At 51.2% G+C, this 22,319-nt stretch overlaps 1 long non-coding RNA gene across 4 annotated transcripts in view; it reads left to right on the forward strand.

Annotated features, from left to right (window-relative positions):
• The window catches only part of LOC118547717 (uncharacterized), a 43,399-nt gene that overhangs the window by 6,322 nt on the left and 14,758 nt on the right, over positions 1 to 22,319 (forward strand). For 2 of the 4 annotated variants that reach the window (XR_013442568.1, XR_004923235.2), the window contains exon 1: positions 19,499 to 19,611. The exons of the other annotated variants lie outside the window; for them this stretch is intronic. This is a non-coding gene — a long non-coding RNA (uncharacterized LOC118547717). Of the gene's footprint in view, positions 1 to 19,498; positions 19,612 to 22,319 lie in introns of those variants that run through there. 4 annotated transcript variants of the gene reach the window in all.

A 22,319-nucleotide genomic window follows, 5' to 3' on the forward strand; every position in this document is an offset into this window, starting at 1 on the left:
CAAATTCTGGGTTTGGAAACAAAGAAGACCTCATTTCCTCTCTCACCCCTTTGCCCAAGTCAGCTTCTTCCTTTAGTGTAACCACAGACCAAATTAGATTTTTCCTTTAAGATACAGAATCTGAAGTCTCGCTCTACCGTGTGAGCCCCCCGTCTCTGTCCCCAGTCCTTCCTTTTGATTTTACCCAACCCACTCTTCAAGATCCAGGACAAAACTGGAGTTTCCCAGAAAGACTTTCTCAGCTACTGACCTACAGCTCTGCCCTGTACTTCTCTCTCTGGCCTCTGGACTCCCACAATAACAATTATGATAACACCTCCCGTTCACTGTATCCTTATTATGTCCAAGTTCTTTACGTGTATCATCTTAGTTAATTTTCATGGCAACTCTCCAGAGTAGGTTCTATTCTTAGCCTCTCTTTTACTGACCCGGAAACAGAGGCTTACAGAGGTTAAGTCATGTACCCAAGGCCGCTCAAGGAGGGGGGCCAGCAGGGGCTCAAACACAGGTCTGCCTGACCACAGAGCCCTTGCTTGTAACTGCAGCAGTATGTGCCATGCCTGTGACTCCTGCCAGTGGCCTTTGCTTGCCTCCAGCCCCCTTCAGGCACCCATGCCGTACTATCTCCTCTTGTAATCTAACGGTTTCCTGTGTGGTAGTCTTGTACTCCAGCCAGGCTGTCAGTTCGTTCAAATAGGCCAGCCCCCGTGCTTGGAACACAAGTGCGTCCCTTAAACCAGACAGGCATAGAAGCATCCCTTCTTTGTAACTGTAAAGGCCCCAGAGGAAGAGCTCTAACGAACCTAATTACCCTGACTACGACCAAACAGCCCTCATTGTCAGGACATTCTTTATGTCTAATCTCAAGCCCTCTGCCCCACCATAAACCAATTTCCTTTCCTTTCTGATCTATCGCCCTAGGAGAGCAGTTGCGAGTAGTGGTTCAAAGCAAGGGACATCGGGATCTCAGCCCTGGAGCTTGGCCACTCCCAAGCTGCATGATTCAGTGAGCCTGTTTCTTCATCTGTAAGATGGGCACATCAATGCTTACCTCCCTGGGTTGTTTTGACAATTAAATGAAAGATTTCATTTGGCATATAGTAAAGGCCCAATAAACCATGGCTATTATTACTTAATACTGTTTTTTCGCTCCCATTGTATCAAATATTAAATCCCTGTGTGGCCTGCACACGACCCTCTCCTCTCTTGGCTCACCCCCTAAACACACACACACTCATTCAAGAACACTTTTTTTCTCTGTGTTCTCTTTAGGTCTTCTGGTTTTATATCGCTCAGGACCTCTCAAACTGGGAAGTGGGCCACCAAACATCGGGTGGGAGGAGTCTCCCCTTTGCTTTTTTGGTCTTAGAGTGCCTCAGTTGGGTGATCAAGAAGACAGGTGCTGACAGGGTCCTGTAGAAGGGTTGAAAGGGAAACTGAACAAGTCACCTCTATCCAGAGAGGGGGAGAATGTGATACGAAGCTTGTCGTTGCGGCAGTAGAAAGATTTTTCTTTCAATTTCTTGTTGTGGCTGGCCTTTGGCTTGGGTGACGGTATGGCTCTCAGTTACTGGGCCCTTGTGGATGGGGCTGGCCACCTGTGCATCGAGTCTGAAGAGGAACTGGGGATGCGACGGGATGCTTGCTCTCCTTTGCCTCTCGAGGCTGCAAAGCGCGTCACTTCACGGCCTGAGCAGAGGTGCCAATTAGCTTTACAGCATTACACAATTACTCAGTTACATAAACCCAAGGGTGTGGTGGGAAAGTGGACTGGAGAGGCAGCAGGCCGGGGTAGAGGGTGGCAAGGAAAGAGCCAGAACAGCTGGGTGAGCATCCATTCTCCCCAGGCAGAAAACCCAGCAGAGGGGAAGTTTAGATAGAGTCGGGCTGAATCAGTGACTTTCAGGAAAGGAAAAGGAAGCTTGAGTAATCAGAGCTGCAAGACAAGGTACGTCTTACTCTGATTCCATGCCTGTGACTCTGGAAGGTCAGGAACATAACCATCTTCTTCTCCATGCTAGTTCTTCCAGGAGGCCTTTCCTGCTCCCCCACCTGGATGCTCACTGGTCCATCCATCCATCCATCCATCCATCCATCCATCCAAGGTCAAGCACTACTCGGCTAGATGCTATAGTTACTCAGTGGGATAAGGCAGATGCAGCAATTCCTTACCCTGGGATGGAGCCTACAGCTACATGGGGAGCAGGCATTAACAAAATAAGCGTGAAAGCAAATATTTAAATTACAATTGTTGTAGCTCGTACCATGAAGAATTAGCGGGGACTCGAGCCTAGACCAGGAGGCCTGAGAAGGCAGCAATGTCTAGGCTGACTTAAACGATGAATCAGGATGGATCAGCAGGGATGAGATTCCGGGCAGAGGGAACAGCTTATATATAGGGCCTGAGTCTGGTGGGCCCCCTGGCAACTTTGCCAAGTACCAGGAGTGATAGGGGCGGAGAGCAGCTCAGTCGTTAACTCCGGGAGAGTTTGGCCAGGTAATGCAGGCGGTGCTAGGATGTGGGCTTTGTTTTCCTAAGAGCAGTGGACAGTCACTGTATTATGTAAGGCGGTGACATGACCAGATGTGCATTTTAAAAAGAGCATTCTGGAAGTAGATTGATTGCAGCTGTCCAGATGAGCGATAATGGTGGCTTGCACCATGGTGGTGGCAGCGGGAACGGAAAAGCGTGTCGGACTTCAGCTGTGGTTTGGAAGTAGAATTTGGAAATAGGGTTTGATGTTTCTTTGTACTTGCGGGTGAGGGAGGAGAAGGGTCAAGGACAACTTCCTGGTTTTGGCTTGGGCAGTTGGGTGGCACTGTGAACTGAGATTGGGAAGTTGGGGGAGGAGCCCTCAGATGACTTTTTTGGTAGCTCTGCATCCTCTGCCTTTTGTTGTAATGATTTCACAGCATTTGTACTTGAACCAAAGATACAAAAGAACAGAGGCCAGCTATTAGTGGCTCAGATTAGAAGTCTAGCATTCTGAAGCCAGGCCTAGCCTCCTTCTGTGACCCCACACGGGGTTTCCATTTCATTGCCGGGGGCAGGGTATACTGGATCTGGCCCATCTTTGTAACCACCTCGAGCTCTTGAGACTGGTACAGAGGATGCTCAAAAATGAGATCTTCTATAGCCCTGTGTTCCTGGCACTCTGCCGTGGGGAAGAGAATCTGGGGCACAGGCCCCTGCCCTCAACAATCTTAGTGGTGGGGCGCCTGGGTGGCTCAGTCGTTAAGCATCTGCCTTCGGCTCAGGTCATGATCTCAGGGTCCTGGGATCAAGCCCCGCATCGGGCTCCCTGCTCCGTGGGAAGTCTGCTTCTTCCTCTCCCACTCCCCCTGCTTGTGTTCCCTCTCTTGCTGTCTCTCTCTCTGTCAAATAAATAAAATAAAAATCTTAAAAAAAAAAAAATCTTAGTGGTGTGTGGTCCGTGGAGAATAGGGACCTCCAGGTAACAGGCTGGGCCTCCTCATCAAAACAGAAGACCTCAGGCCATTTGCACATGCCGGTAATGCTCCCCACCCCTGGATAACCACAAAAAGTAGAGAGTATACTACAGATCACAGCAGACACTTATGTGTGTCCCTGAGGGCATCCTGTCTCCTCATGCCCTGATGATTCCATCACCAGGGAGTGCCCTTGGAGACCTTAAAGAAGAGGGGCCTTGCCCCTGCTCTGTGGAACCGTACCCTCAGCTCCAGCAGAGATCTTAGTATGCTTGCAGCAAGAGGAGGGGGCCGGGCAGGGCTGTGTGCCTTGTGTTTATTATATTTTTCATGGCTAAATATTCTTTTCTTTATGCAAAACTCTGAGGAAAATTTATTACTAAAAAAAAAAAAATCGGTTGGATTTTTACCCAGCTTCTTACTGCTCTTACAAAGCTCATGAACACGTCATGGCTTGGGATGGGAAGTCCTGCCTGCTCATCAGGAAGTTGGGTATGAGCAGGTTGAGCCTGGAGGGGGGCTGTTTCAGACCAGAGCCATCGGCTTTGCCTGTCACAGTTGCTGCTGGGTCCTTGTAGCATCTCCATGTGCTCAGGCTCCCATCTGGCTGGTGGTATCATCGGGGCTTTGATAGGATGGCCTAGGAAGGGCCTAGGGTTACCCAGAGAGGGAGGGTCAGGTCCCAGTAGGGGCCAAAAGTGGGGATCACATCTCTTCCTTATCTGATGGAAAAGGGGGGCCCTCTCTCCCAAACCAGAAACTCAGAACCACCATCACTTTCATGACTTCTTTTTTCTAAGATTTATGTTTATGTTTATGTTTATGTTTCTGAGCAAATGGCAAGATACCAGGTTTATTGAAGGGAAAATAACATATATATGATAATATATACATTTAGTGCATTATCAATTCATATCCCAACAGAGCTTTGTATTGTTTTCATCGATTTTGTTCTTTTGAGCAATTTTAGGTTCACAGCAAAATTGTGTAGAAAATTGAGCATTTCCTTGGGGCAACTGGGTGGCGCAGTCGGTTAAACATCTGACTCTTGATCTCAGCCTGGGTCTTTTTTTTTTTTTTAAAGTAAGCTCCATGTGCCCAGCATGGAGCCCAACATGGGGCTTGAACTCACAACCCGGAGATTGAGACCTGAGCTGAGATCAAGAGTTGGATGCTTTAACTGACTGAACCATCCAGCCACCTCATCAGCTCAGGTCTTGATCTCAGGGTTGTGAGTTCAGGCCCTGTACTGGGCTCCATGCTTGGGGTGGAGCCCACTTAAAAAAAAAAAGAACACCCCCATATACCCCTTGCTCCAGTACACACACAGCTCCCCGAATTATCAACATCTCCCACCAGAGTGGTGCCTTTGAGACAATCACGAGCCTGCAGTGACACATCATTATCACCAGTCTGTAGTTCACGTTATGGTTTATGCTTTGTGGTGTACATTCCATGGGTTTCGACAAACGTATAATGACATGTATCCACCATTACAGTATTAGAGAGAGTATTTCCACTACCCTAAACGCACCTATCATCCCATTACAGATATATATTTAAGATGCCTATAATGGCCTCTGGCGACTTGAGAGAAAATAAAACCTGATCGATACTTATTCCAAATGCCCTTCTGAGCTTTGTGGCTTTTATAAAGTTAGCACTTCATGCCATTTCCTATTCTGTTTTTCTCAACGTTACTTCATCTGTGGATTTCCACATATTGACTTGGTTCACATGTTATTTCTAATAGTTCTAGAGCATGCCATCGAGTAAACAGTTGATAGCTCACTTTAGTCATTTGTTATTATTTTTCTACTATATGATCTTGCAGAAAAGATTTAGAAGGAGATCAGAATATGATTTGTAATGCATCAATATAGTATGAATAATAGCAATGCTTTTTGCAAAGGTTGATCTCCTGGACATAAGCTTTAAGCCTGGCCTCCATCCAGGGCCCTATCTAGCAGCCCCAGAGACAGAGTGTTCCATCTCTCTTTTAATGCCCGTGAAGGGAAAAGACCCCATAATATCCAGAGGGGACTTAATTACACACAAGTTGCAATTAGAAAGTTCTTTCCAAAGCACAACACAAATCTCCTTGAATTTAAGCTTTCTACTTTGTTCTCGGTGTGGCCATTTTTTCTCGCCTGTATATGGTGTCCCTGTGCAAATCAGGAGAGTGTGGTCAGTAATAGGAATCATTTACATATGCTAATATTCTATTAGAGAATGTCATGAGCTTTTCGTAAGTTCTCATCAAATCCCAAACAACCCTCTGAGGTAGGTACTACTATGATTTCCATTTGACAGATGTGAAGAGTGTCCAATCAACCCCAGCTTTTAAAAATTATTTCTCATTATATTTGTTTCCTATTTGGAATTTCAAAGTACCTCCCCCCCAATGCCCTACTGATTAAAAATGAAGCAGTGAGAAGCTACGTGGCTATGCACAGGTTGCTTGCTGGGAGCCTGGGGTCTTTGGGTTCATCTTCTTACTTCAATCTTTTTTTTTAAAAGATTTTTTTTATTTATTCATTCGAGACACAGAGATACAGAGAGAGAGAGAGAGAGAGCACAAGCAGGGGGAGAAGCAGAGGGAGGAGGAGAGGCAGACTCCCCGCCGAGCAGGGAGCCCGATGCGGGGCTCGATCCCAGGACCCTGGGATCATAACCTGAGCCGAAGGCAGACGCTTAACCATCTGAGCCACCCAGGTGCCCCATTACTTCATTCTTCTAATACCTCTGGGAGGCAGTTATTATTACTCATTTAATAGGGGAGAAAATTGAAACTCAGAGAAGTGAATACGCTTGCCCAGGGTCACACCGGAAAGGAGTGGGGCTAGACCTAGAACCCAAGTCTAACTCCAAGGTCTTGGGCTTCGGGCTCTGCCTCCCGTCCCTCCTAAATGTCCTGGTGTCTGTGTCAACTATACGGTTCTTAATTAAGAAAAAAAAAAATCTTTTTGCTGCCTCCTGGAAGTTGGAGACCTGGAAGGCCTCTCTCTGTACTTGTGGTTGCCCCGATGACCTTGAACAGTCAGGGAAGACCAGAGCAGCTTGTAAACCCAAGACCCGGGGTAAGATGCGGGTGGGGGGACCGGGTCAAGGCCATCAGGGTGAGGGCAGAGGGGAAGGGACCTGGTGCTCACAGCTCATTCGGAACTTCCCTATCACTTCCTGCAAATAACAGAAGGGGATGTGTGGAAGGGCTTGTGGTGGTATCAGAGGAGGATCGAGAGCAGGAACTGCCCCCTGGCAGCCAATGGGTTTGCAGTTTGAGTCTGTCCCAGTGCCCTAGATTAGGGGGGATCCCAGCTTTGGTGTTTGTTGGGTCTGCATTTGAAATCTCAGCCCTACCATCTAACTGGCTATGTGAAACTGGGCCAGAGACAGCCCTGCCCTCATGCAGAGTCTGCTCCCTCCTGTGTAAAACAGGGATGTTAATTCCTGCGGCGGTGGCTTATCACAGTGTGGAAATGTGATGCGATACATTATTAGCCCAGTCCCTGCCCCAAATGGAGTCCAGTAAAACCTTTTCCTCTCCCCTTCCTTTGCTGCCTTCCCTGTCCTCTGGTCCCGAAGCAAGTGTGGAGTGTCACCTTGTAACACTCTTGGGTCACCTCAGCTGCTTCCTGTCCCCTTCCTGTCCCTCAGACCCCCAGCTCCAACCTGCTGCCCCTGAGTATCCCTGAGCTCTCCTGGAGAAGGACAAGGGAGCCAAGAAACCCAAGCCAAACCCTGGTTTCCTGGGGCAGTGCCCTGGCCACTCCCCGTTTCTGCCCAGACCCTCCTCCTGGCCCTCCCCTCCTCTTTGTCCAGCTCCCTGCTGTCAGCAATGACTCACAGATCAAAGGACACCCCCAGGAGGGATCCTTAACCATGGGTAACTTCAGGATCCAGAACTCTGGAAATTAGAGGCAAATCTTTGTGTGTATTTTTCTGGAATTAGAAACCTCAGGGATCCCTGACCTGATAGATATGAGGTAGGAGAAGGACCCGGTGAGGTTTCTTGCACACGTTCTAGAACTTTTCTTTGAACTTAGCAACTTGCAACTTGCGTAGGAAAAGTCTGGTCCCAACCACAGAAGGGAGTGAAGCAGAGATGAAGGACCCACCTCTTCCCTGAGGGAGGGAATTCCTAGGGGAAGTCAGACTTCTGGCTAAGACCTTACAGAACCCTTTGTAGTCTCTTTCTATTTGGCTCGCTCGCTCATTCATTCATTCCATCAGTCGGCATTTACTGTTACCTACTACGTGCTTGGCTTTGCACTAATATTGGACCTATAAACAGCAGACCGCTGTTCTTTAAAGTGTGGTCCTACAGACCAGCCTCGTTAGAATCTCATGGGTGCTTGTTAAAAATACAGACGCCCTGCACCTCAGCCGCTGAGCGCATCGCTGGGACTGTGCATTTTAAACAGGCTTCCTGGGCTCATTAAACAAGTCGAGAGCCATTGCTAGAGCCTGGCATCTTTCATAGCCCTTGGCATTGGTGTGCGTGAGGTCCCTGCACCGTGGCTGCCCTCAGAGAGTGTTGGGCGGCCCGAGAGCCTGGTCCCAACCCTCCTGCTTCCTTCCTTCCCCTTGCCCTTCTTCCCCTGCTGGGCCCTGTGAGGGAGAGGGAGGGGGGAGCGGCCTGCCCTCTCCGCCCACCACAGCCGTGGCACAGGGGTGCAGTCTCGGGCAGATTGCGAATCCCAACGGCAGAGACCTTGTCTCAGCCTGCACTGCTCCGTCCTCACTGGGCAAAGATCTGATAGTGCCAATTAACGTCAACAAGGCTCCCTCGCCGCCTGGGCCTGTCCTGAGGCTTTGCTAATTAATACCTCTACGGTCCTTTGGGTCCCTGGAATGAGAGGTTTGGGGAGTCCTGAGGAAACTGAATGGTTTCAGGATCTTTCTTCCCAAGCAAGCATAAGGAGACTGGGGCTGGCTTCGACGGCGGCGGTATGAGAAATGGGATTTAGAACAGTAAGAGCTAACATCTTTCGAGCACTCTACATGCAGGCACTAGCCCAGATGCTTTAAATATGGCACCCCACTTAATACCCACTTGCACTCCAGGAGATAAGAACTATGACTTCGCCACTTTACAGAGGGGCACAGTGAGATAAGGTGTTCTATCCAAGGTCACACACAGCTAGTGTGGCCGACTAGGGCTAAACCCCGGGCCGTCTGACTCCTAAGTCTGAGCTTCTGCTTCTGCTCTCCGGGGCCTTCTGCACTCACCACCCCCCGCCCCCCCCCGCCCTAGTCACGGCCTCTCGCCCAGGGCCAGGTGTTCACTCTCTGTTGGGTCCCACAGAGGGGCTGGCAGAGGGAGATGTGCATACTGCTGCAGCCCTTGGATCCCTCTCTCAGCTGTGACTTTGGACCTGATTGTGGACTTTCTGTTCCTGCAAAGGGCGATGCCACAGCGGGGGGGGGGGGGGGGCATAGGGGAGGGACTGGCCCTTCCCCTCCTCAGGGTCAAGAGCCTATAGGAGAATCAGCACCCTGTGCCCTCTGGGACAGCACTGGCTTCCCTACTGGAGAGGTGACTCCCACCTCCCAGGAGAGCATGGGGGTGGATTAAGCTGGCTGGGGCATCAGACACAGGCCACTCGGCCAAGGGCTTGCCTCCTGGCCAGAGCCGGGCATTCACCTCTGCAGTCCGGCTGGTGGCCGAGGTGCAGGGCAAGGGGAAAAGTCCACAGAGCCCGGAGGTCTCAGCTGCACAGTAAGAGGTACTTAACAAGCCTCTTGTATGGCCATACAAGCCGTAGGAGTTTTCTGTAGGTTCCTGAGCCACTGGCAACATTGTCCCATATTTATTAATTAGGGACAATGGAGGCCAGTTTGGGGTGACGCTTGTAGACCCCAATCAGAGGCACTGAAAGCCAGAAATAATTCCAGGGCATCCCGGGCATCTCTACTAGGAGTTCTGCTTTCCCAGTTCCCCTCCTCCTGCCCCTCCTCCCTCAGGCCTGCCTCCAGCACCCCCTCCCTTCTCCTACCCCCCCAAGCCCCTCCTCCACATCTGGATTCAACTAACGAACAACAGGCTTTCTGTGAAGGCCTCCACCTTCTTCTGCCCTCCAGTTCTCCAGTTCAGAACTTTGGTTCTCACGGGGGTGGATGTGGGGAGAAGGGGTCTGGAGAGCCGAGAGAGCTCTTTTCCCAAACCTCCTGCGTTGGGATAAAACCTGCACCAGGCCCCATCCCTCCCTGTGGTCCCGATTCTGACCATTCCCTGGGGCTCAGGGTTCACCAAGGAGCCCGGAGCCCTAGCTCGGAGCTGGGGTTGGCAGGCTACAGACACAAGGAGGAGACATCAGTCCCCCCCACCCCCCAGCCTCCACCCCAATCCCAGGCCTGAGAGTGAGGCCACCCCTCCCCGCCAGAGAAGTCCTGCTGGGCTCCTGGAGGCCAGGCGAGAAATTGGAATGTGGCAGTCACAGTTGAAGGCAGCTGTAACTCTCATTAAAGGGACATCAACCCCACCGCAGGAGGATGCTGTAAATCCAGGGAAAGGGGGCATTCATCCAGGGAGAACCACAGAAGCAAAGAAAAAACCCCATAAATAGAGGAGACGTGGTGTCTGGAACTAACGGCAGGGCCCTGCCTGAAGCCTCGGAACTGGGGGTGGGGAGGCACTCCAGGCTCAGGGAGTGGGGTGGAGGTCCTAGGCAGGCTTGGGTCTAGCCAAGTGTAAGGGCACAGCCAAAGCCCTCCCTCTGGTTGATTCTCCTCTGCTCTCGTTGCACATTCTCGGGCCGGGCCTGGCGCTGGGAGCAGAGCTGGCTTATGTCCCTGGGCTGGGGGGGGAGGGGGCACTGGGGACAGATCACCATTCATGGGCTTTCTCAAGGGTAAGAAGAGCAGGTGGCATTGGCCATTAGAATTATTTCATGGGAGAAATAAGCTGTGGGTCAAACTCTGGGCTTACGGCTGGCCACCGGGCTTCAAATCCTGACCCGGCTACTTGCCGTAGATCTGGGGAGGGCGAGGGCACCTTTGGAAGCGTATTCCTTTCATCAGAACAATGGGAATGGTCACTCTGCCACACAGGCTCGGTGTAGGTCAGCAAGTGGCGGTGCGTGGCAGTCTGAAGGTGCTGTTTGTCAAATGACTAAATAGATCGACAAATCCCTGTAACCCCAGAGGCTGGGACTTCTTTCAGATCCATTCCCTTCTGCATAAGTCTGGTTCTGCCAGTTATTTGCTGAGACCCCTTGGGCAAGGGACTAACTTTGGTTCTTTATTTTTTTTCCCCCCAGGGCCTTGGGTTTTTTTCCCTGGGATATGAAGCCGTTGTAGGAGGTCGACTCTGGGGTGGATGGTATTGCATATCATGTAGAATCATGGGAGAATCATGACCCCTTTGCCTTGGGGTCTGTGGAACAGCCCAGGTCTTGAGGTCCCTAGGAATAATGGGCTTCATTCCAGAACCTTCCTCTGGAATCCTTCTGGACTCCCTCCTCACCACCCGTACCAGGACACTCTGAGGGGAGGCCACAACCACCTTTGCTCTGTAAGACTCCCTGACAGTGATGCTGGTGGCCTCTCATGCTCACCTGAGGTGGAATGAAGGAGAAAGAGTGGGCTGGAGGAATTCCTGCCTGCTCTTCTTTCGTGGAAGTAAGAATGACCTGGAGGGCCCATTAAATTACAGTGGGGAGAGGGGGCTCCTGCCAGAGTTCTGTTTCAGCAGGTCCGAGGTGGGGCCCGAGAAGGGAAGTGCATTTCTTTTTTTTTTTTTTTTTTTTTTATTTAATTTTTTATTGTTATGTTAATCCCCATACATTACATCATTAGTTTTAGATATAGTGTTCCATGATTCATTGTTTGTGCATAACACCCAGTGCTCCATGCAGAACGTGCCCTCCTCAATACCCATCACCAGGCTAACCCATCCTCCCAACCCCCTCCCCTCTAGAACCCCCAGTTTGTTTTTCAGAGTCCATCGTCTCTCATGGTTCTTCTCCCCCTCCGATTTCCCCCCCTTCATTCTTCCCCTCCTGCTACATTCTTCTTCTTCTTCTTTTTTTCTTTCTTAACATATATTGCATTATTTGTTTCCGAGGTACAGATCTGAGATTCAACAGTCCTGCACAATTCACAGCGCTTACCAGAACACATACCCTCCCCAGTGTCCATCACCCAGTCACCCCATCCCTCCCACCCCACCCCCCACTCCAGCAACCCTCAGTTTGTTTCCTGAGATTAAGAATTCCTCATATCAGTGAGGTCATATGATACATGTCTTTCTCTGTTTGACTTATTTCGCTCAGCATAATACCCTCCAGTTCCATCCACGTCGTTGCAAATGGCAAGATCTTATTCCTTTTGATGGCTGCATAATATTCCATTGCATATATATACCACATCTTCTTTATCCATTCATCTGTTGATGGACATCTTGGCTCTTTCCACAGTTTGGCTATTGTGGACATTGCTGCTATAAACATCGGGGTGCACGTAGCCTTTCGGGTCCCTACTTTTGTATCTTTGGGGTAAATACCCAGTAGTGCAATTGCTGGATCATATGGTAGCTCTATTTTCAACTTTTTGAGGAACCTCCATACTGTTTTCCAGAGTGGCTGCACCAGCTTGCATTCCCACCAACAGTGTAGGAGGGTTCCCCTTTCTCCGCATCCCCGCCAACATCTGTCATTTCCTGACTTGTTAATTTTAGCCATTCTGACTGGTGTGAGGTGGTATCTCATTGAGGTTTTGATTTGGATTTCCCTGATGCCGAGCGATATTGAACACTTTTTCATGTGTCTGTTGGCCATTTGGATGTCTTCTTTGGAGAAATGTCTGTTCATGTCTTCTACCCATTTCTTGATTGGATTCTTTGTTCTTTTGGTGTTGAGTTTGATGAGTTCTTTATAGATTTTGGATACTAGCCCTTTATCTGATATGTCATTTGCAAATATCTTCTCCCATTCTGTCAGTTGTCTTTTGGTTTTGTTGACTGTTTCCTTTGCTTTGCAAAAGCTTTTTATCTTGATGAAGTCCCAATAGTTCATTTTTGCCCTTGCTTCCCTTGCCTTTGGCGATGTTTCTAGGAAGAAGTTGCTGCGGCTGAGGTCGAAGAGGTTGCTGCCTGTGTTTTCCTTTAGGATTTTGATGGACTCCTGTCTCACATTGAGGTCTTTCAACCATTTGGAGTCTATTTTTGTGTGTGGTGTAAGGAAATGGTCCAGTTTCATTCTTCTGCATGTGGCTGTCCAATTTTCCCAACACCATTTGTTGAAGAGACTGTCTTTTTTCCATTGGACATTCTTTCCTGCTTTGTCGAAGATTAGTTGACCATAGAGTTGAGGGTCCATTTCTGGGCTCTCTATTCCGTTCCATTGATCTATGTGTCTGTTTTTGTGCCAGTACCATACTGTCTTGATGATGACAGCTTTGTAGTAGAGCTGGAAGTCTGGAATTGTGATGCCGCCGGCTTTGCTTTTCTTTTTCAACATTCCTCTGGCTATGCGGGGTCTTTTCTGGTTCCATACAAATTTTAGGATTATTTGTTCCATTTCTTTGAAGAAAGTGGATGGTATTTTGATGGGGATTGCATTGAATGTGTAGATTGCTCTAGGTAGGATTGACATCTTCACAATATTTGTTCTTCCAATCCATGAGCATGGAACGTTTTTCCATTTCTTTGTGTCTTCCTCAATTTCTTTCATGAGTATTTTATAGTTTTCTGAGTACAGATCCTTTGCCTCTTTGGTTAGATTTATTCCTAGGTATCTTATGGTTTTGGGTGCAATTGTAAATGGGATCGACTCCTTAATTTCTCTTTCTTCTGACTTGTTGTTGGTGTATAGGAATGCCACTGACTTCTGTGCATTGATTTTATATCCTGCCACTTGACTGAATTCCTGTATGAGTTCTAGCAGTTTTGGGGTGGAGTCTTTGGGATTTTCCACATAAAGTATCATATCATCTGCAAAGAGTGAGAGTTTGACTTCTTCTTTGCCAATTTGGATGCCTTTGATTTCTTTTTGTTGTCTGATTGCTGTGGCTAGGACTTCCAATACTATGTTGAATAGCAGTGGTGATAGTGGACATCCCTGCCGCGTTCCTGACCTTAGGGGGAAAGCTCTCAGTTTTTCCCCATTGAGAATGATATTCGCTGTAGGTTTTTCATAGATGGCTTTTATGATATTGAGGTATGTACCCTCTATCCCTATACTCTGAAGAGTTTTGATCAAGAAAGGATGCTGTACTTTGTCAAATGCTTTTTCTGCATCTATTGAGAGGATCATGTGATTCTTGTTTTTTCTTTTGTTAATGTATTGTATCACGCTGATTGATTTGCGGATGTTGAACCAACCTTGCAGCCCAGGGATAAATCCGACTTGGTCGTGGTGAATAATCCTTTTAATGTACTGTTGGATCCTATTGGCTAGTATTTTGGTGAGAATTTTTGCATCCATGTTCATCAGGGATATTGGTCTGTAATTCTCCTTTTTAATGGGGTCTTTGTCTGATTTTGGGATCAAGGTAATGCTGGCCTCATAAAATGAGTTTGGAAGTTTTCCTTCCATTTCTATTTTTTGGAACAGTTTCGGGAAGTGCATTTCTAATCAGTTCTCAGGTGATGCTGACCCTGTGGCGAGAGGGGTCTTGCCAGAATTCAGGCTCCTTTTCCTCCGTGACTGCAGCTCAAGCAAATGGGAGGCTGAGGCCAACTCCAAGCTTCGAGTGCTCCCACTTCCAAGTCACCTGGGAGCCTCAGAGCCAGCATCCACGGGTGCACAAGGAGCTGGTCTGGGGCCTTAGTGGAACACCGGTTCTGAACCTCCCACGAGCTCCCCGGCCGCAGAGGGCACTGATGTGGCAAGTTCAGTTTCCTTGGAGGGCCTCCCTCCCTCCCACCAAAAAGGGTTAGTGAAAAAGGGGGTGAGGAGAGAAAAAAGCAGGAATTAAATTGGGCGAAATGGTCTAGACGAGCAGTTCGGGACAATGAGTCGAAAGGAAAGGCAGGACAGCCAGGCTTCCGAAGTACCCAGAAATGACGCTGGGCTGGGGGAAGGAAGGATGATTCATGTCTTCGGAGGGCCAGACAGACACGGAGTGGGTACAGTCAGCCCTGCTGAATTAAAGGGTGATTCTGGGCACATCTCACTCCCAGGGAGGGAGGCTGATGGTGGAGGAATTGGCCAACCAGACTCAGAGACTTCCTGAGAGTCAGGAGCAGGGGTGGGGAGGGGAGTGGGCCAGGAGGGCCCCTGGCTTCACCAGCAGGACACGGCTCACCAACACAAGGTGCTCACGGGAAGCACCCCAGTGCACCCCATCTGCCGTCTCCTTTCCGGGCACCTCCACTACTGTTCTTCAACCTCTTGAGAAAGCCAGGCCTGAGACTAAAGCCCCCTCCAAGGACAGCGTCCAGGGGCTCAGGGCCTGCTGCCTGCACACCGAACCCACTTCCGATCCTGTAATTAGCGGCTTTGTCACCGGGCCTGGACCAGAGCATTCCAGGCCGTCTGGGGGGTGCCAGGGCTATGGTGGTCCATTTTCCTCACCTCCCAAAATGACGCACAGCCTGCCACAGGAAGGGATGAGCTTACAGAGGCACAAGAAAGAATAAAAGGAATGAGGACTGCATTGGGCTCTATGCTCAGCGTGGAGTCTGCTTGAGATTCTCTCTCTCTCCTTCTGCCCTCCCTACCCTTTAAAAAAAAAGGAGAGGTAAGGAGGGGGCTCTCTAAGTAAGAATTGGGCCCAAATAGGAATGGCAGGCTCCTCATTCCCAGTCGGCCTCTCTGCTATAAGGGAATCCAACTCCCTCTTGGAAACTGGCATTAGGCCTGGGGTAGGAGAAGAGAGGTGGGAGGTTGTAGTAGTGGGCGCGGGGGCCCAGGGCCCAGAGCCCCCATCAGGCTGGAGGTGCTCATTGGAAGCTCACAGTTCTGGGCCTGCAGAACCGCCTCAGCTAAGGGAGGGAGGGGGCTGCGCTGCCCAAGGTTATGACCCCTTCTGAGGTGGGGGGTGGGATAGTCAATAATAGATAATAAATCTATGAAATAAACATTTTGGTTATTTTTTTTTTTAAAGATTTTATTTTTTATTTATTTGACAGAGAGAGACACAGCGAGAGAGGGAACACAAGCAGGGGGAGAGGGAGAGGGAGAAGCAGGCTTCCCGCCGAGCAGGGTGCCCGATGCGGGGCTCGATCCCAGGACCCTGGGATCATGACCTGAGCCGAAGGCAGACGCTTAACGACTGAGCCACCCAGGCGCCCCAACATTTTGGTTATTTTATTGTTGAGGAAAGGTTAAAGAAGTTGTCAAGACTGAATAGTACCTGGCAAAGCTGGGACTCTCATCCAGATCCACAGTGACTTGGAGGATGCTCTCTGCCCACTGGATAGAATGTGGAGGAGACCCTTGACCCTGACCTGTGGGGTCTATAGTGGAAAAGAGCTGACTGGCCAAAGACTGTGTTCAGGTAGGGATGCGAACCCCCCTGAGAGGGGCACTCATACCTCAGGCGCAGGTGCAGGTGGGGGGAGCAGAGAGGGGAGAACAGCAACGGCCTGCGGCAGGCTCTGACGGCCAAGGGGACAGCGGGCAGCTCTGGTGGGGGAAGAGCTCAGGCTGACCACGGGGTCTGGAACCAGAGCTGCCAACAGCTCCAGGCCCGGCCAGCGGCAGCCACAGCCGCAAGCCCCGAATCTTCTCCCTACCGGCCTGTGTGGTGGGGACTGCTGGCTCCCCCAGGCACACAAAGAAGGCTCACCCATGCTCCAGCTGGTCGGCAAGACCCAGGCCTGACCCTGTCCCAGGGAAGGGAAAGGGACTCTGAGGCATCTCCGGCCCTCACCCAGCTGAGCACGCGTCTCCTGCCTGGACTCTGGGGCCTGATCTGGTTGTAGTCAGGGCGGCAAGGGGGAGTTCAAGGTCAGTTTGCTGCCGAAACAACAACCCCGTCTTACAGATTTTCCCTTATCAGGCCCCAACGCCTGGAACATTCTGGAGATGACAATGGAAAGCAGACCCTTCCTGAGCTTTTGTCTCTTGAGGCCCGGATCCAGTTCCAGAGGGAAGCCTAAGGCTAGAGCTGTCCCCCTGAGGGGTGATGGCCCTGGAATGGTTGTGGGGAAGAGTAGCAGACAGCGCCCTGATTCTGGTGGGTTTTCTTAGCACAAATTGGCATCCCCTGTCAAGCTTTGTCATCACTTTGCAAAGTGGCTCATTTGAGCCCTCCTTGTCCCCTGAAGATTCTGAATACATATTTACAGTTCATATAAGTAGAAACAAAAACAACTCTTCTCTCTTCTCCTTTTAAACAGGTCCTTCCCCTGTGAGCATGAGCTATAGACAATGCAACTTTGCCCACGAAGGTTAAGAGGCAGGTGTCTGAAAGTAGCACCTGCTGAATACAGCCTCAGGAATCAGAAGTCTCTGTTCCTTAACACACTCAGCCAGAAATTCCCCTCACCTCAGTAACTGAGATTGAGTGCCTTGACACGAAATGGCAGCCTGGGTCAGGAGCTGGGGAGCGGGGTTTGCATGCAGGAGGCCTTTACCCAGAAAGGAACAGCAGTAAGGCCCTTTTCCAGGGCTGGGCCCTGCTTTGCTCACCTGGTGGGGAATGTTCTTTCAGCCACAAAGGAGGTATCTCCGTGACGGCTGTCTTTTTCTTTTCTTTTTTTTTTTTTTAAAAAAAAGTCTTTGTGAGAAAAATCCTGCGGTTCCACTTGTTTTCTCTGAGTGGTTTGTTAGTTGAGGTGTTTGCATGCTAAGCAACACACACTAATATTTTCCTCCTTAGCAAAACATTAATTATCCCACCTGGTAACCTTTCTCGTGGGCATTTTTTTCTTTACCACCCCCTAAGCTGTGGAGCACCAAGCAATTTCTGTATTTCCCATCATCTCTGCAAGCCGACTGCCATGTCAAAGGAGAGAGCTGTCCCACTTGGCTGGGTGCAGGTCCTCCTCCGTGCCCCTCAGCGCCCAGTGTGGGCCGCTCTCCCAGCAGTGCTCACCCTGGTGAGCACCAGCTGTTTACCTCTCTCGTTCCCCACGGGGCTGTGAACACGCTCCTGGATTCCCAACCCCCAGAACTGCACTGGGCACATAGTAGCGGCTCTACAAAGGTTTGCTGCCGCAGCAGGTGTATGAATGACACGGAAGGTGGTGCCGAAGAAAGGACGAAGGGCCAGGTCACACCTGAGCCTCCCCTGTGGGCACCCCCAGCCCCCATCTCTTACCCCGCTGTGTAAGAGGCAGTTGTAGGCTCAATTTGGGTCCTTTGCTCTTCCTGGCACTTGGTGAGTCCCAGGCTCTGTGCCCATCTGCAGCCATGCTCAGCAGCCAGCAGGTGGAGGGTTCACGGGCAGCCCAGGTACCACCCTCCCTTCCCCATCCTCCCTTCGGCTGTGAGTTCAGACAGGGCAGATGGGAGAATTCAGACCCTGGAGTCTGGGGATGGAGGGACTGGGGATCAAGTGCAGAGCTTAGCAATCCTTAGCATCAGCTCCTTCTCTCCCAGTTTAAAGATTAGACACCTAAGGCCCAGCGAGCTGAGCTGAGATGTCTGGTTCAAGGCCACCTAGCTGGGGAGTGATGGAGCTGGCACTCGGGCCTCCTAATTAAGCCTCTTAATTAATCCTGAGTGTGGGGCCTTTCTAGTCCCTCCTGCTGCTACTTCCCTGCCGCGAGTGACCTCTTTCCCAGGTGAGCAGCACGAACTCCTGTCTCCCACCTTATTTGATCCCCATGGCTTCTCTCTGAAGCAGGCAGACTGGTGATGGGTGTCTCCGTTTTACAGATGAGGGGGCTGTGGTGCAGAGGGCGGGAGTGACCTCCCTGAGGAAGCAGAGCTGACCAGTGGCCGAGGCGGGGCTGACATTCGGTTCTCAGAGTTCAGAGTGTGTGCCCCCACCCCCACTCTGTCTCTCTGATCCGCTCCCTTCTGCTGCTCTACCCTTCCCTCCGGGAGCCCGGAGGCATCTGACTCAAGCTGGCTCCAAGGGACATGGGAGATGCTCTGCTCCAATCGGGTGTCCCTGGGAACACAGGGCTCTGCCCACCCCCCACACCCAGCCTCTCTAGGGGTTTCTGGAGCTTTCTGCTCCGGGACTGGGAGTCTTCAGATGGCTCCAGCTGGGATGACAGGTCTATCAGGGAGCTCAACACACACCACACAGCGGGCTAACGTGCTCGATGCTGGGGAGTGCCCACCTGCCCCTCCAGGCCTTCTTGGGTGGTGTTTGCTGAGATAAAGCCTCCCTCCAACGGGACAAAGTTTAAAAAGGGAAACCTCCCCCCAGCATCCCACCTCGGGAAAGCAGACAGGTAGCTGGCTCACAAAAGGCTTCTCCTTCAGCTCCCACCTACCCTTGGGCCCTGAATTTGAGTGAGCTGTTCCCTAGCAGCAGTGAGCCCTGGGCACTGGCTTAGTCCACACTCCAAAGAGGGGCAGGGCGCTCCCAGGACAGGGTGAGTGATTAAGACACTTCCCTTTTGGGCACGTTGCACCCGCACTCCTCATGTGCTCTAGATAAAGGCACCCATGTGGCTCTCCATATAAATGTGTTTTCTCCAAGATAAGACTTTTGCCTCATAACTTGCCTCCATCTAAGATTGGTTCTTGTTGGCTGGTCTCAGGGTGGAGCTAAGGAGAGAAGATTATCTGAGTTAGTCTTGTTTATTGAGGATCTGTTTCTGCCTGGCCTGCCCCTATAACGTCAGCCATAATGCTGTATAATAGGTTTGTGTATAAACTAATGCTAAAGGTCATAGATTTCTTGAATCCTGTTACTATATAGCTTACCTACCAATGAGCCTCCTCTGAAACCCAGATGCCCCAAATCAAAGGAATTTTACACTTTCAGTAGCTGGCCCAGGGACCCGTTGGTCTGTTCACATCAGTGCCATGCTCGCAAGCTCAGTGGTTCCCCATTAGCCCTGTGCTCGGAGTCTCCCTTCCTCAGCCTGGCCCTCAGAGCTCAGCCCCATCCTCCTCCTGCCAGGCTGACCTCCATGTCCCCACGCCCTGGCATACGAGGCTCTCTCCCTCCCTTTCCACCCTCCTTCCTTCCATTATTTAAAGAGCTCCAGACCCTGTTCTAAGTGCAGTGGACTTGCTTTTGCTTAGCTCACGTGGCTGGGTTGGAGCCAGATACAAACAGATATTCAAACAAGCAAGGTAAATTCAGGTAAGTGGGTACGGTGAAAAGGGTGATGCGGGGTGGGAGTGAGGCCCAGTTCTTCACCCCAGCCCCAAGAGGTGCACAGGTGAGGGCGGCCCAGAAAGCCCGCCCACATCTGCCTCCAGACTGTATCTGCCTTCTGGCCGGGCTCGCAGTGGCTCTCAGACCGTCGAGTCCCGTTGGGCAGCTGAGCTATGAGCTCCCCGAGGGGAGAGAAATAATCTCCCCCAGCTCTGTGCCTTTCACTTGCCCAGCGCATGCCAGGCGTGGAGGAACTGCTGGGAAAATGCACAAGGATCTCTCGGACCCCAGAGCCTAGAGCACAGGGGGCCCAGCCCCCAGTCACTGGCTGAGAAGAGGGCCCCCTCTGTCCCCTGGGGAGGGAGGAGGGAGGAGGGAGGAGCACATTTACATGGGAACTTTCATCCCCAGGGGTGGGGGATTTAAACCAATCCAAGTAATTTTCAGACAGGAACAAGGCAAATTCTTTTAAACTTTTTAAATAGTTTGCTTTGACAAGGAGCCTAAGAAGAGTATCATGCCTATTTCTTGGCTTGGAATGGTCTGGAACTATGCATGGGAGTGGGGGGATTTTTCCTGGTATATGTACTTGGATGAAGAGTAGGGGCTGGGTGTGTGGGATCACTGCGTGCTGGGGGTGGGGGTGCACTTTGCCAGAGTATATTGTTGAGTCTGTGTGCGGCGGGACTGTTTGTGTGCTGTCTGTGACTGTGTCTGAAATATTGGCATAGGATGTGTGTGTGTGTGTGTGTGTGTGTGCGCGGTGATGGTGTGTGTGTGGTGATGGCGTGTGTGTGTGTGTGTGGTGATGGCGTGTGTGTGTGTGTGTGTGTGTGTGGTGATAGCGTGTGAGTGTGTGTGGTGATGGTGTGTGTGTGTGTGTGTGTGTGTGGTGATGGTGTGTGTGTGGTGATTGTGTGTGTGGTGATTGTGTGTGTGTGTGTGGTGATGGTGTGTGTGTGTGTGGTGATGGCGTGTGTGCATGTGTGTGTGGTGATGGCGTGTGTGTGTGTGTGTGTGGTGATAGCGTGTGAGTGTGTGTGGTGATGGTGTGTGTGTGTGTGTGGTGATGGTGTGTGTGTGTGTGTGGTGATGGCGTGTGTGTGTGTGTGGTGATGGCGTGTGTGTGTGAGTGACTGTGGTGATGGCATGTGTGTGTGTGGTGATGGCGTGTGTGTGTGTGTGTGGTGATGGCGTGTGTGTGTGTGTGTGTGTGTGTGGTGATAGCGTGTGAGTGTGTGTGGTGATGGTGTGTGTGTGTGTGTGTGGTGATGGTGTGTGTGTGGTGATTGTGTGTGTGTGTGTGTGTGGTGATGGTGTGTGTGTGTGTGGTGATTGTGTGTGTGTGTGTGTGGTGATGGTGTGTGTGTGTGTGGTGATGGCGTGTGTGCATGTGTGTGTGGTGATGGCGTGTGTGTGTGTGTGTGTGTGGTGATAGCGTGTGAGTGTGTGTGGTGATGGTGTGTGTGTGTGTGTGGTGATGGCGTGTGTGTGTGTGTGGTGATGGCGTGTGTGTGTGAGTGACTGTGGTGATGGCATGTGTGTGTGTGGTGATGGCGTGTGTGTGTGTGAGTGTGTGTGGTGATGGTGTGTGTGTGTGTGGTGATGGCGTGTGTGTGTGAGTGAGTGTGGTGATGGCATGTATGTGTGTGGTGATGGCGTGTGTGTGTGTGTGTGTGTGTGTGATGGCGTGTGTGTGTGTGTGGTGATGGCGTGTGTGAGTGTGTGTGGTGATGGTGTGTGTGTGTGTGTGGTGATGGCGTGTGTGTGTGTGTGGTGATGGCGTGTGTGTGTGAGTGAGTGTGGTGATGGCATGTATGTGTGTGGTGATGGCGTGTGTGTGTGTGTGTGTGTGATGGCGTGTGTGTGTGTGTGGTGATGGCGTGTGTGAGTGTGTGTGCTGATGGCGTGTGTGTGTGTGTGGTGATGGCGTGTGTGTGTGTGTGGTGGCATGTGTGTGTGTGAGTGTGTGTGATGGTGTGTGTGTGTGGTGATGGCGTGTGTGTGTGTGTGGTGGCATGTGTGTGTGTGAGTGTGTGTGATGGTGTGTGTGTGTGTGTGTGATGGCGTGTGTGTGTGTGTGGTGGCATGTGTGTGTGTGAGTGTGTGTGGTGGCGTGCGTGTGAGTGTGTGCGGTGGCGTGCGTGTGTGTGAGTGTGTGTGTGATGGCGTGTGTGTGAGTGTGTGTGGTGGCGTGCGTGTGGCTGGGTGTGCGGGGGCAGAGCGGCGGTGGCCGGCGCGCATGCGTGTGTCCGCTGTCCCCGTCGGGGTGCTGCCTGGGCTGCGGAGGGTGCGGAGGGGTGCTCCTGTGATCTTCCAGAAGGCAGTGGGGCGCTCGCCCGGCCCCCGGGGACTCTGCGCGCCCCAGAGAGAGGCCGGGCTCCTGGGGGCCCTGGCAGCCAGGACTTCACTCTCCCGGGCGGTAGCTGGGGCCTTATTAAGGCTTGGAAGCCACCAGAGCCCAGCCCTCTCTGCTGGCCTTTTGGGGGACACCCTGGGCTCTTCAGCTTTCCTTGGATTTACGATCCCTTCGTTTTGAAGCCCCGTCCTCAAGCACCATCCCCACTCCCTATCCTACTGCCCAGAGCAGACACCAGAATATTTCTGTTTCCTCTGGAAAAATCCTGGGAGGTCTGTTTATGGCTGCGGCAGAAGCGACACACACATCTGTGCCGGGCAGCTGGGACAGCTGG

The sequence above is a fragment of the Halichoerus grypus genome, chromosome 11 (assembly GCF_964656455.1).
Source record: "Halichoerus grypus chromosome 11, mHalGry1.hap1.1, whole genome shotgun sequence".
NCBI classification, from domain to species: domain Eukaryota; kingdom Metazoa; phylum Chordata; class Mammalia; order Carnivora; family Phocidae; genus Halichoerus; species Halichoerus grypus.